General features: G+C 37.0%; 1 long non-coding RNA gene across 1 annotated transcript in view; it reads right to left on the bottom strand.

The window, feature by feature from the left end:
* Positions 1-927: 927 nt before the first annotated feature.
* LOC119240075 (uncharacterized) overlaps positions 928-12,602 on the bottom strand; it is a 31,815-nt gene continuing 20,140 nt past the window's right edge. Inside the window, exons 3-4 of the long non-coding RNA XR_005124072.2 lie at positions 2,730-2,815; positions 928-1,093 (exon numbers count right to left, since the gene is read on the bottom strand). This is a non-coding gene — a long non-coding RNA (uncharacterized LOC119240075). The remainder of the gene's footprint in view (positions 1,094-2,729; positions 2,816-12,602) is intronic.

Raw genomic sequence — 12,602 nt, 5'->3', positions numbered from 1 at the left:
CTGATCTTGAGAAATCCGAGAGCTGAACATTATGTTTCAAGTTCTGCTGGCCATAATAGGTACTCTTGCCTCTAGTGTAGAACCAGTTATATGATTTAGATTCCACAAATACATTTTAAACACATACTCTACATGCTAGACACTTCCACATATGTTGTTTCATGGCTTCATTTTTCAAATAATAAATTTGAAGCTGTAGTAAATTGGTCAAGGTCACTCACATTGTAAGTGTGGTTCCATGATGCAAAATCCAGTTCTGACAAGTGTAGTTTTAAGTCTATGTCCAAGTTTTCAACATATTTTCAAGGATAGTCAAGTATATTTTCTGCTACACCAGATGTGAGTGCTGTAGGTTTTTGTATGGTGAGAACTACTTTTATTTAAAACATTTACTCTCTTTCTTCCTCTCATTCCACTTCCATGGTTGTTTTTGGAATATTTTACGTCTATGCAACCTCTATGCATACCTCAATGTCTATGCTTTTTTCCTTAGTGTCTCATAATTACTGGTCCTGGCTCCAAGTTGTCCCTCATAACTATTCCCAGCGGCCATGCCTCACCATGCTACAGCCTGTCTCTCAGTTAAATTTTCATGAGAAAAGTCTCCTTTGTGGCATTTACCAAAGGAAAAAAAGATCTCCCAAGCTTCTCTAAATAGCATAAAGTAATGCTTTTCTCATAGTCATAAGAAAGGACTTTTTTTTTCTTTTTCCTTTCTTTTTTTAACTTGTATTACTTGTCCCTTCTAAGACCTAGATAGTTTGCCACATGAAAACTATTCAAATAGGCTTTCTTTAAACTTTCGATATGACTGATTTATTCTCCTCAGCTCCAGGTGATCTTTTGGGAATAATTTATTATTTTTAGAAAGAAGAAAGTATCAAATGAAACGTGAGATTTATTTTAAACATTTTTGTTTATGATAAAACTCAGTAGAAGGATGGCATTTGGGTAAGGTCACAGTAGGTTTTATATCTGTCTCCCTATGAAGTTCTTGGAAACAAATATTTCTGTATTTCTCACATAAACTCACTCAACTGGAAGTCTTCAGTTCTGAATCAGATCTGGATAATCAGGTGAGCCCTGAGTTAACCTGAAAGAGAGAAATGAGAGGGGGTCACCCACTTCTATACTCCGAAGCAGTAGTGTTTTCGAGTTCTAGCCATAGAAATTTGATGTAAACTAAGACTAAGAATAACTTCTATTTGAGGAAGAGACATGTAAATGGAAAAAAGGTCCTATCCTTTTGAAAAAAAATCCAAAATTATGCTTTCAACTAGCAGCCCTGACCAAAGTAAGAAAAAACAATAACTTAGGAGTCTGATAGACACAAATCCAAATACACATCGACAGCCTATTAACTGCATGTGACTTAACATCTTTGGGGTTAATAATAGTTTCTACCTCACAGGATTGCTGTGAGTTTTAAATGAGATAGTGCAAGTAAAAAACTTAGTACAGTGCTTGTTGATCCTGTTTGGTAAATATTCTAGCTGTTATCATTAATTATTTTCTTATTTTTAGATGGAAATATTCAATGCAGTCCCAGGGGGTGACCAGACATTTCTACTTGGATATCTAGGCACCGCCACAGTGTACAGCCCTGCCCAGCAGGGGTGGAGTCAGCCCCTATTATCATAGGTTGAAGTATTATCCCAATTGAAGTATTGATGCAGAGAGATGATCTCATTTGAAGTGTCAGCATACACAATCTCAGCACATATCTTTAGAAACCACGTTCTTTAAATCCATTATTCTGAAGGGCAGAAAGTTTGACAAAAAGGAATTTGGACACTCTTTTATGGCACTGGGGTAGTTTGAGGACAAGAGCTACAAATGTCATTCATCTAATTATCCAGATCTGAATCGTAAGACTTGCAACCCAGGAACTTTTAACATTAGTTCTTTAGTCAATTTTATTACATTCCTGTATTTACCTAGCATTGAACTTGGCAAAAGCATAATTGGAATTGCCCTTTACAATCAAGGAGCTTAGGTAATATTTTGGAATGTAAGAAGCATGGCAAATTTTAAGTTAATCTTATCAGCTTAACTTAGTTATTATCAAGTTTTGAAAATTTATGATCTTCAAACTGTGCAAACTTGCTCTGCATTTTGGAAAGCAGAGTTTTAGCTCAAGGATACAGAATATGAATTTCACGGAGTCAAGGAAGTCAGCCAGCCACTGGGTGGGTCAATCATTTGCACAAGCACAACTCTTCAGGGAGTTGTTGGAGAAGCAGGGAAAGACAACCAGAAGAAAGCCCATTCTCCAGCTCTACCCTTTTCCTCCCTCTAGACTCACCATTTCTTTCACAATTTGCTTTGACATAATTTCTCTGAATGTAAATGACCCCAAAACTTGGTGGCTTAAAGGAATAATCAGGTATTTTCCAGGTTCTGTGGGTTGGCTGTGCTGGATAAAGGCTGGGCTCAGCTGGGTGGATTTGCTTCAAACTATGACTTCTTGGATGACTTTGCTCACTGCAAATCAGAGTGCCCGGTGGGGGCCTCTGGTCCACATGTCTCTCATCATCTGAGGACTGAGAGGAAACCAAGGCTTGCTTCTCTCATGGAAGGAACAAAGGCAAAGGGAAGCCAAAGGAAGCGTGTGAGTCCTCTCAAAAACGAGGCATTGAACTGGACCTTGTGATTCCCACCCACATACCCAAAGCAAATCACATGGCCAAGGTCAAAGTCTAAGAAATAGGGAAATGCATACTACTCACCATGAGGCTGTGGCAAGGATATAGGGAGTGGTGAAGAGTCTGAACTGAGTCAACCATTCAGTCTATCGACTTCAATCACTCCTTACCTAAAAAAAAAAAAAAAAAAGCTTTCAGCTGCAGAATTTGAAGTTTCTGTATTAGCAAATTTCTCTTCCTTCATTTTTTTAACCATCATTCAAATTTCTAAATCCCCCCCATATCTCTCTTAGCCAGAAAATTTTCTCTTTTCTCCATTTCCTGCCTCAAATTGGAATCTCTCTGTTCTCATTGTTTAACAAAACATAATCGCTTTTTATGCCATATTGACTCTAATTTTTTGGAAGCCAAGCCACATTATGCTTTCTTGAAAAAATGGCATTAACATTAGTGATACTGACTTAATTTACTCCCCAGAAATAATTAAGGCTATAGGACATACACAAACACACACACACACACACACTACACAAAGTAAAATGAGAAAAAGATAATCATTGAGTGGGGTTAATCTAAATGTCTTTAAAGGTTTAATTACTAAAAAAAATGTTTAAGTCCAAAAATCCCACTGCAACATTCCATTCACCACTCATATGATTAGAAAGAAATGTGTGAGGACAAGTTAGTATTTTTTTCTTTTTCTTGTTATTCACCACAACCCCTTGTCCAATCATCTCGAGAATGCAGACCATTAGTGCAAAGGCAGGTGACTGGGAGTAGGGATCGTTTACCCCAACTCATCACCACTACTAGAATCCAAGCAACTTTGGTGGGTCAGCAGTAGTATGACTCATGCATGTTCTCTGTGCCTGTCTCTTCATGTGAATGTTTGTGTGTATATTTACACAATCAAAAGTAAAAGGGCCTCCCTGGTGGCGCAGCGGTTGAGCGCTGGGTTGTGAAGCTGCCCGCAGCCTCTGCAGTGCCGGTTCGATTCCCGGCCACCGGGTGAGAGTCCCACATGGCGGGCAGACCTCTCCTGCTGCCCTCTGCTCCCCTCAGCAGTGTATTTGGTGAGTCTGCCTGTTCCGCTCTCTGCTCTGGCTCTGGTGAATTCTCTCACCCTCCCGCGCTTCTGACTGTACCCAGTGCTTGTATAAATAAATAAAAAATAAATCTTTAAATAAAAAAAATCTTTATTTATTTATTTAAAATAAATCTTTAAAGATTTATTTATTTATTTATACAAGCACTGGGTACAGTCAGAAGCACGGGAGGGTGAGAGAATTCACCAGAGCCAGAGCGGGGAGCAGAGCAGGCAGAAGGACCGAAGTACACTGCTGAGGGGAGCAGCGGGAGGCAGGAGAGGTCTGCGCGCCATGTGGGACCCTCCTCCAGTGGCCGGGGAGCAGCCGGGGATTGAAATGGCGCCACTGAGGCTGCGGGCATCTTCGCAACCCAGCGCTCAACCGCTGCACCACTGGGGAGGCCCAATAATAAATAAATCTTTTTTAAAAAAAAAGTGAAAGTGTGCTGTGCTTATTCATCAATTAATTCCTATCAGTGATCAATAAATTGTACTGTGCCTGATTGCTGCTATCATCATTGGGAGCCATTAGTTCATCAAGAAGTATTTGTGATACGTTGTTCTGTTGCTTTATTCTTCTGATTCTAAAACCAAGTTTTAAGCAATAGAAGAGAAGTCACATCTGGGGTAAGTATCCCCATTCTGTATTTCTACGTGACCCAAGTACCCTTCAGCAGAGCATTTACCATCCTGCATTGTTAGTTCACTTGTCTTTATCCATCGTTGGATCATGAAATCAAGTAAGATGTTGCTTTGTTCATTGTTTTTTCTCTTGATTCTGTGCCTGCCATGTGTTCAATACTCAACAAATAAATAGTTATTGAGTGAAATAAACATCATTCCAACATAATACATAGTACAAGTGAAGCATTTTTTGCCTTTTTAAAGATATATGACTATGTCATTATAACCTCCATTAAAATTATCTAGTGAGAAAAGTTACATAAGCAAACCACAGATTCTAAATGTATCACCCCAAGTAAGCTGCTGGTTTTGCACATTATCTAACCTGGGGCGTTTGTGTATAGATCTCAACAGGAACTTGCACAGTGGATAGTTGACAATACTGGCTGTAGAGCATGCAAACAGTCTTCTTATTGGAGGGAAGGCCTGTGCCCTCGACCTGTACACAGGCTCACCCATTAATAACAGGCAACCCTGGACTTAGCACTGAAGTGTTTTCACTCAAAAGTCTCCTCAAGGATGTGAAATGTAACTAAGATTCAAGTGCAAAATAAAATATAAGTCTTACCAGGGGAAAAAATATGTTTTTCTGCATTAAAAAAAAAAAATGAGATTTTTTTTCCCCCTGAACGATAGGACCATAATGATTCAATTTCTCCTGCACCAATCAGCATCAGCCTGTGAGATCCAGACCTGGCACATGGAAATTTCAGCCTTAAGTCAAATATTATTTCAAAGTTAATGACAAAATCTATTTTTGCAGTGGTCTTGTTTAAAATATTTCCCCTTAATACTCTTGAAATGCTGTAATTGAAAGCAGTTATTTGAGATGCCAGTGCATACTTCTTTAATTATGTCCTGTACCATCTGTTTCCAATGAAAGGGCAGTATCTGTTTGCAGTTACCAATCTTATGAAAAACAGGCTTGTCCCGAAATAGATTGGAACTAAAACCAGAAAGCATTTCTTTCAGAGGCATCCTTTCAAGCCAATTAACTTTAATCATTATAGAAATGTTTATTTCCCATCTTAGTCTCTCTCTTCACATGTAAATTCCTTCAGGGGAAAAGATTTCTTTTTGTGACTGTTTGAATAGTTCCAATTTGGATTAATCAGAACCTGCTGGCCTGTTTATGTTCCAATTGTGAATGCTGGCAGCTTTCTTGATGAAGGGGGCACACAGTCCCCAAGGAGCACAGATCGAGAAACACAGCAGACACACACCTACTGGTCAGAGCAAGTCCGCTTAACCTTCAGGCCCCATGCTCGCCCTCATGCTACATTCTAGGGTGCTGAGGATGAGGCAGTTGACGGGTGCAATACTAGGAAGGCTGCATCAGTATACAACCAACCTCTTCAATGGAGCCAGAAATCCTATCAGACCCATACATTTGTGTGTCACTCTCATAAAAGCTGTAAGAAAACCTAGTGACCTCGCAAATGAAGCATCTCCGGTGGTGGTGATGTGTAAGTGGAACTCTCACTACTGAAGGGGAAGTTATTGCTGAATTCTTTATTCTTTAGGGAAATTTTCTGCAGACATGTCATAAAGTGGTTTAGGTCAACTTTTTGACTATTATTAATTTCATTCCTCCAAAATGTAAGTTCCTCATTGGCTTATTTATACACTGATGTATCTCAGATACCTAAAACAGTTTCTGGTATAAATAGACTCTCCATAAATGCTTATTGAATTTATTCACTCTTCTAGTCCATGTTGCTATAAAGACATACTCTTAAAGAAGTATCTACTCTTAGGAAAATGAAAACAAAGTAAAGATAAGACATGTCTATCATAAACATCTTGGGAATAGAGCAAGATCACCTCTTGCCTGCAATAAGGTAAGTATTTAATAAATATTTGATTCATTTTGTTCAGCAAGCATATGTGTCTTGGCCACCAGCTAAGAAAGCTACCATTTACTGATCCTTTAATAAGTTCCATTCACTCTGCTGAATGTTTCATACACATCATCTCTAATCTTAAAAGCAAACAAACAAAAATCTTACAAAGTAGATATTAAATATCTCCAATATTCAGGTGAGCAGATGAAGCTTATGTATGGGGAATAAATTACCAGATTGTCATTTAATGACAGAACAAGATTTAGGAATTCTGGTTTTAAGTTGAAAATCAATGTTCCTATATGCTCTCTATTGCCTTTTAAGTGCTGTTCAAAGTGTATTAAAGGCATGTCTTTAACAGGCCAGAATTCAGGGATTTCATGATCATGTATTTGAAAATCTGAAGTCACATTATCATCATTTGGGAAACAAGTTCCCATTCTCATTTCTTCCTTGAATTTTCTGGAGTTTTACATTAACTGGGGCTCCTAGGAAAATAACTCTATCCTTCAACTTTTGCTTCCTGCAGGTAGGGTATCCGTAGCTTTTGGATCTCATAAGCTCCATCCAAGAATCAGATATTCTCTTGTTTCCCAAGAACCAAAGGGCCAGTCATATATCTTTTCCCCTTTGAAGTTGAAATGTTATCCTGTCAGATTCGAAGGACTTGGCAGGCTTGAATTAAAGAAAACCACCCATCTATCCCACGCTCTCTGTCTCTGATGTTTTAAATGGAAGTGTAACAAAATCCCTCCTTAAACCTTCATGATTTAGTCCCACCCCAACTTTCCAGAAATCTGTCAGGAATTCCTGTGGGAATGTCAAGTGAGAGGCTGTACAGGGCAATGCAACAATGTGAACATAGAGGGAAATGATGGAAAGTTGGGAAAGAGAACTGAGACACACTGATTATGCAGTAGCTGAGCATCTTAACACAATCACACTAATGAGTGGTTTCTGAAATTATGTGGTCAAGGAGGCAGCTAGCCTCCATGTCCTGGAGCCTGGCATTCAGGGGCTATGACTCACAGGCTGGGTCTGACTAATGAGTTATGAAGAAACTACACATACATGCTAATTCTGCTAGAGTAGCTATGACTTATTTAACTGTTCATTTATCACTACATAATATCAATCACCACTTCTCAATCTTCATTTATAGTGTACTAAGCTACCTTTATAGCAAATGAACTACAGCTCTCCCAAGAGAAGACTGCATTTAAGTTCATTAAACACAGAAATATTTAAATATGAGATAAAGATAAGAGATCCATCAAAAAACAAACAAACAAATAAAAATCAGGGGGGAGCAAAAGTCTGTGTTAAAATGAAAAACACTAATAACAACAAAATTATTAATTCCATTTATTTAGTTTCTACTATATGCCAGTCATAGTGCTAATTAGCACAGTGCTAATGATGTCCTTAAAAGGAGCCTTTGAGATGAATGTTCTTATTCTCATTTTACAGAAAGGAAAATTGAGGTTCAAAGAGATTGACATTTTTAGATTCTAATTAGAAAGTTATACAAGTAGAATTCAAACCCAGCTCTTTCTAACTCCAAAACCTCTGCATTTTCCCTTAATGAATTTATCTTAAGGATCACATAGCAGAGCATGTGGTATGGAAAATTCTGTTTCACGAAGGAAGAATATTGAGAAATTAGCGAAGTTAAAAACATAATACAGGATCATGAAAATATTCCTGAGGTAGAAATTAGATCTCAGTTCTATTTTCTGCTACTTCACTAATTAATTTTATAACTCTTATAAGTCATTTCACTTCTCTGGAATTGAGTGTGTCTATTGATATTTTATCAAATTGAGGAGAAAAGGTTAATGCTGTCAAGGATTACAGTGGGAGATTTTGGTGTCCAAATCTCACCAAAACTTCTGTGGAAAGAGATATCTGAGCAATACTCAGTAGCCAGTATGCCAGCATTTCAGGCATATTGTTTTTACTTGTTTTGAGGTGATAGCACTTACATTGTGTTTTGCAACCATAATTCCTCCAAATGTTAATTTCTGTTTTCTTTTTATATGAATTCAATACCCATCAGTTCTTGGTTTTGTTTAATTTTACCACGGTTTTCTGATTTGGAGTTCTTTATTAATTGGCTGGTTTTTATTATTGAATGTTTTAGTTAATAAAATTCATTACACTCTGTATCCTTCACTTTTTTTTTGTTTTTAAATTTATTTTTTTTATTTTTATTTATTTATTTTTTTAAATAATAAATTTTATTTTTATATTCCCCATACAATTGCAGCCCCCCCCCCATTCTGACCCCAATCCCTCCCCTCCAGCCCCCGCCCCCCTAAAAGTGTCTCTGGTTCATAGTTTTTTGTTGATTTTGATTTTCACTTTCTTATAGTTATTCATTTTCCTGGTCCCTTATTTAAGTTTTCTAGATTCCTGCTATGAGTGAGACCATCCAGTATTTTTCTTTTTCTTTCTGGCTTATTTCGCTGAGCATGATCCCTTCCAGCGCCATCCATGTTGCTGCAAATTGCATGTGTTTATCTTTTTTGAATGCTGAGTAATATTCCATGGTATATATGTACCACATCTTCTTGATCCAGTCATCTATTTTTGGGCATTTGGGTTGTTTCCAAAGCTTAGCTATTGTAAACAGTGCTGCTATAAACATAGGGGTGCAGGTGTTCTTTGGAATTGATGTTTCTGTGTCCTTTGGGTAAAGGAGCAAAGACTATGCATTGGAGCAAAGAAAGTTTGTTCAATAAATGGTGCTGGGAAAACTGGGTCGCTACATGCAAAAGAATGAAGCTTGACCACTACCTCACACCATACACAAAAATCAACTCAAAATGGATTAAAGAACTAGACATAAGACCTGAAACCATAAAATATATAGAAGGAAATATAGGCGAAACACTACGGGATTTGCACATCAAAGACATCTTTACAGATACATCACCCAAAGCAGTGATAGTGAAGGCAAAGATAAACAGCTGGAACTACATCAAATTAAAGAGCTTCTGCACAGCAAAAGAGACAATAACAAAAACAAAGAGAAACCCCACCAACTGGGAGAACATTTTTGCACCCAACACTAATGATAAAGGACTGATCACAAAAATCTGCAAAGAGCTGATGAGACTCAACAACAACAAAGAAAATAATCCAGTCAAAAAATGGGCAGAAGAGCTAAAAAGAAACTTCTCTGAAGAGGAAATGCAAATGGCCAACAGGCATATGAAAAAATGTTCAACATCACTTGTAATCAGGGAAATGCAAATCAAAACTACCATGAGATACCATCTTACACCAGTGAGAATGGCACATATTAAAAAAACTAGCAACAACAAATGTTGGCAAGGGTGTGGAGAAAAAGGAACTCTTCTGCACTGTTGGTGGGAGTGCAAACTGGTCCAACCACTGTGGAGAGCTGTGTGGAGATTTCTGGACCTACTAAACATAGAGCTTCCATATGATCCAGCAATTCCACTCCTAGGTATGTATCCTTCACTTTTATCACATATTAGATGTCTGCCTTTACTCCTATTTTCCTGCTTGTCAATTGATTGGGTTAAATGTTTGGGGGTCTAATGTTTGTTCCCACAGAACTTTGTGGATATTGCTTTATTACCTTCTAGAATTTTTTTTTCCTCCTTTGGTAATACAATATTTTCTGCCTAAATATCTAAAGTAATTCCATTAAATGTTTTTAGTTCAATATTAACATTAATTTGACCATTGGAATTTTCTAGATAGCAATAGTTTTGCATCAAAATATCTTTTAATACAAAATGTCCTCTCAAGCTATAAATTCAGTTCATTCATTATTTCAGGAAAATTTTTGCTACTGTGGTGTGTCTTTAATGGAGGGCTTTACTTTAAAGATGACAAATGCTTTTAATGTTAGATTATATTTGCCTTTTACAACTATCTTCTCTTTAATTGCTCAACATTCTTGTCTGTGAATATTTCACTGTATCTCCCATGCCACTAATTGAGTCTTTAGACTATGGTACTCCTTCTCTTAAGCTTTCTAATTTATTTATGAATTCTGCAATACTATCATTTTAGTTTTGTTCTACAACATCTTTTTCTTTTTTTTTGGTTTTTTGTTTTTTGTTTTTCTTCTCATTTTCGGGCTCATACTCTTGCAAAGTTATTGTCCATTATGAAGCATTATACTAGGTTAAGATTGTAGAGAGAAGCTGAGACACAGGTTTTTCCCTCCCATAATACCTAAAAATGAGCAGAAGTTATTTTTAAACTATATATATACATATATATATAAATCTATAGAGAGAGATATAGTGTCTGTGCTTTAAAATGAAGATAAATTGATACATGATTAAGATGGCTTGTAGGTGGTCTTGTTTTTTTTTTTTAATTTTTGTTGAGGTAACATTGGTTTACATTATTGTTTGTATTTTGGAAATATCAGATTCCCTCGTTCAAGTGTCATTACCAAAGCACTGTCACCACCAAGGGACCCACAGTTACCCACCATAGTCCATTGCGTTCCCTCAGGGAAGAGGATAGATTAAAAATTTTTAAATGTCCATTCAAAACCTAAGCACTTAAGAATAATTTAGACAAAGCACTGAACTTATTAGTTGTGTGTGTGTGTGTGTGTATATATATAAAATGATCTGTTTCTTAAGGCAAATTGTGCAATACCATACAATTTCTTTTAATCTAGTTCAATTAGTTTATATCAATTTAGTCCAGGTCAGATCAGTTCAGTTCATTTTAACTGAATATGACTGTTGGCTTTAATCTTAGTCCACTTTTATATTAGTATGAGAAAGTAAAATTCCAGCCCCAGATAATCACTCTCTGTTGCCAGTATTTGCTCTAGTCACCCTCCTACTTCCCCATTTACTTGCTCAGCTCTTACCAGCAGTCTTCTCATGGACTTTTGATTTTTTGGCCTTGTGGCACAGCTCCTAGTACCTGATTTAGATCTCTGTTTTGACAACCTATTTGGACCAGTTTCTGTGTACCAATTTTAGTTTATTTCACTAATCTGTTGACTTCTCTTTTTTTGAGCATTTTTATTTTATTTTATATATTTTTTACATAATTTTTCATTTTTGCACAATGTATGCATTTTCATCTTGGTTATAACCCCCATACAATTCCCACCCCCTTGTTTTGATCCTCCTTCCTCCTCCCCTCACCCCCTCCCATAGTGTGTCTGTTGACTTCTCATATGACTCTATGACTCATTCCATATTTGAGGACTCTGCAACTCAAAATAAGAGACACTTCAGCTAAATTCTAGTTCTAAAAATTTCATCAGACTCTGAGACTATACCTTGACCTCTCTAGTGTATCATGCACTATGTTGGAAGGAGACACAAAATGGTAGAGAAAGACCATGTATACAATGGGTGCAAAAGACGGTGATGCCTCAACCAATTCACCAGATTTATTTGCTCCTGATTTTTGTCCTTGATTATTTACACGCATAGCTTGCCCTAAATGGATAAAGCCAGAAGGATAGCTCAACCCAAAACTCCTCTTATGTGTGTGACACAAATTCTAAAGAACACATTGGAAAAGGCAGGCACATCGTTGAGGCCCAGCGTCAGTCCAAAGTTCTCAAAATAAATTATTTTCCAAATAGTTCAAAGAGATAAAAAGAAGGCAGACAGACTCTATATGGTTGGTAAAAGTTGGCGCCAAAGGCAGAGGATGGTTTTGAACTGCTGTATTTTTGTGCTTTGAGTGACAGCCTAAGTGTCTTCCTGTTTTTCTTGGCAAGGCGTAAAACTCAAATTTGCCTTTGGTATTTTTTCTTTATTTAATTATTATTTTTAACTGTGGTAATGCAGTATTTTCCAAAACTAAAAAAAGGCATTAAGTCATCTTCTCTATTGCTCTGGCCAAAGAATTATTCCCCGTGATGTGTATTCTAGACCTTCTATAAACTAAGTTAACCTTAAATTATGGTAATGCTTTCACAACCCTTTCTGGGACATGTCTCCGAAATCTAGTGATTCTTATAATTTGATATTTCTTCTGGTTTTCCTGTCTTAATTTCCAAAATCTCTAATCATATTTCTCTAAAGAGCATCTCATATATATTATGTTGTAACCCCAATGTGGAGTTAACAGCTTTGATTTGAGAGACACTTCAGCATTTCCCTTGGTTAATGTAGAAGTAGGATGTTATAGAATCTGGGTGAAGATTTTCTGACTCCCAGGATGCTACATGTGTTTAAAGTAATAATTAGACTATACTCTGAAAGGAAAATAAAATATCAAAAGACAGTTTGATGGATGGTTGTTTTAGGACAGTTTCACTCTTCATTATGGAGAGAACAGGTTGCCAGCTGATTAGGCTTAGCATTCATAGGATCT

The sequence above is a fragment of the Talpa occidentalis genome, unplaced genomic scaffold (assembly GCF_014898055.3).
Source record: "Talpa occidentalis isolate TD23 unplaced genomic scaffold, MPIMG_talOcc4v2.1 talOcc4.12, whole genome shotgun sequence".
In the NCBI taxonomy this organism is placed as follows: Eukaryota; Metazoa; Chordata; class Mammalia; order Eulipotyphla; family Talpidae; genus Talpa; species Talpa occidentalis.
The sequence above is the reverse complement of the archived record's forward strand: the minus strand, read 5'-3'. Positions and strand labels throughout refer to the sequence as shown.